The following is a 2500-nucleotide window of genomic DNA, read 5'->3' on the forward strand; positions in this document are numbered from 1 at the left end:
GTTCGCAACGGGCAAAATAACCCATCAATAATTCCTCCTCTTATGAAAAACGGCTCATGTTCTCCGTTTCATAGAAAAATGAGCTGCAGCTCGCAGCGACAGAACGTCTCTGAAGGTCGCCGGCTGGAGAGTTTTGTTCCCGTCACGGTACAAAGTTTGAAGTTTATACACAGTTTTTGTACGTGGAAAAAAAACACGAGCTGCAGCGGCAGCGTCCTCCGAGGCCGAGTTTTAGAAACGACAAGAAAAAGGTTGTCACCTGACGCTCCGGAGACGTCGCCATCCGTCGCCATCCGTCGCCATCCGTCGCTCCCCCCGCGAGCCTCCACGCCTCGTCAGCGTTTACAAACAGCGCGTCAAGGTAAAGGTTAATTTCTGACTTATTTTGTTATTTATTTTTATAACAAAAGTGCCATATGCTCAAGAGTGTCTCCTCACGTAGGGGGAGCTGCAGTGCATTGTGGGGGAGCGCGTTCCCACATTCCCCCGGCATGGAAGGCAGGGAAAAGGGAAAAAAAAAAATAGGAAGTGGGCAGGTGTGATACTCTGGGAAGGCAGCTCCCAGCAGAATAAGACATGATTAGATGGAAAACTCATGAGCAGCTTCAGGGGTGGGGTGGGGGGTGGAGGGGAGGTGGTGGAGGGAGGGTGGGGGGGGGGCAGAGAGAGAGACTGAGCTCGACCTGCCATCTGGTGGAGATCCCGATAAAGTGCACGTTCAGATAGAAATCTTTTTTTTTTTTTTTTCTGTTCTGCGTTTCAGCAACTTTTAACGAGCAGAAAACAAACGTCGGCTTTACGACGAGTCGTTTCCGTCTGATTGGTCCTCAAATCAGCACGACATCACCAGAAACAATCACTCCGCCTTCTCAGTGGGAACATCCATCCATCATCCGCACAGGAAATAGTCTGCACCTGTTTTCCAGTCGCACCATTCGGTGTCCTGCTCGAGGACACTCGGGCAAGTGGGCAGGAGGAGTCGGGGAATCGAACCAACGACCTTCACGGTCTGTTGGTTTGAATTTAAGGGTCGGCCTACTTCCCGGAGCGGTGAACATTGCGGATCGTTTTCCAGTTGTCGGTCTGACCCCGTGTGTTGCCACGGAAACGGAGATGGCACTAACGAACACAAAAAAAACAACAAAAAAAAGTTGTATGTATTTTGAGAGACCAAATTTTGCCCCACAACACGAACACGTTTTGAGTAACGAAGGACTTTTAACTCGTCGTGACGCGGGACTGAAGGAGTCAGCCAATCAGAGCCCTCGTTGTGGGCGTGCCCTGTTCACGATTCGCCGTGTCAATCATCCCGTGTGTGGGTTGAAGCTGCAGCTACAGTCCTGCAGCTTCTCGCCCGTCATTACACTTTAATGACATATTTTTCTTTTTCCTTGTTGACACGACAGCGATGAGGTCATCACGCCCTCTCGCCCTCCTCGTGGGAACATCGCCTGATTTAAGAATCACTTTCGGGGACGGGGAGTCGTGGTTTTTTTTGTTCCTACCTCAGAAACTACCGCGACTGTTCGCGAGGCGATCGTCTACCTGCAGAGACATCTGGCCGTCTGAAACGTGCTGACGGGAAAAACATGAAACATTAAAACAGGTCACGGCTTTATTTAGACGAGGAAACGCTGTGTGGACATTGTGGGGGTGGATAGGGGAGGGGGGTGAGGAGGGAGGGGAGCTGATGTGTGCAGCTGTGTGGAAGCATCTGACTCCCCACCCCTCCCCTCCCCCCCTCCCCGTGCAGCCACCATGTTTTTTCTTTATTAAACAACGCTCCTCTTTCGCCACCAGGTGGCAGCAGAGGATCATATTTAACTTTGAAGTAAAGCCGCCTGCATCAGTTTATTATTATTATTATTATTATTATTGTTGTTGTTGTTGTTGTTGTTAGTTGCATTGCACGGCATAAAAATGATAAATTTGGACCCAGAGGAACATTTGTATGATGCATACTGTGCTTTTAGCCAAAAATACAACTTACTACTACTTCTACTGTAAAAAACTGTAATATTTATGTCATACTCAAAACAAGTCTTGTTTCACATCTTTTTTTAATTTATTTATTTACTTTCCTTACAAAGCAGTTTACCAAATGAAACAGTTTTGGCAAACACAAGGTAATGTGATTACAGTCTGAAAAGTCTACCAGGTGTCCCGCCGTCACCTTTCTCTTGACCTCTCCGTGACCTCTCCGTGACCTCTCCGTGACCTCCGGCTGTGTTTCAGGACGTGGAAGCTGGTCGCCGGTGTTTCTTCTCTCGGCGGGAAACTTTCCGCTCGTGAACTCGCCGAAGGCCGCCGTGCGTCAGGATGATCGATGCCGCGCTTCCTCCTCTGCTTCTCTTCATCCGACGCGCGTGTGTGTGTGTGTGTGTGTGTGTGTGTGTGTGTGTGTGTGTGTGTGTGTGTGAGTGTGTGTGTGTGAGTGTGTGTGTGTGTGTGTGTGTGTGTGTGTGTGTGTGTGTGTGTGTGTGTGAGTGTGTGTGTGTGA

This window comes from Embiotoca jacksoni, unplaced genomic scaffold (assembly GCF_022577435.1).
Source record: "Embiotoca jacksoni isolate LCO1_2020_lvr unplaced genomic scaffold, fEmbJac1.0.p SCAF_66, whole genome shotgun sequence".
Classification (NCBI taxonomy): domain Eukaryota; kingdom Metazoa; phylum Chordata; class Actinopteri; family Embiotocidae; genus Embiotoca; species Embiotoca jacksoni.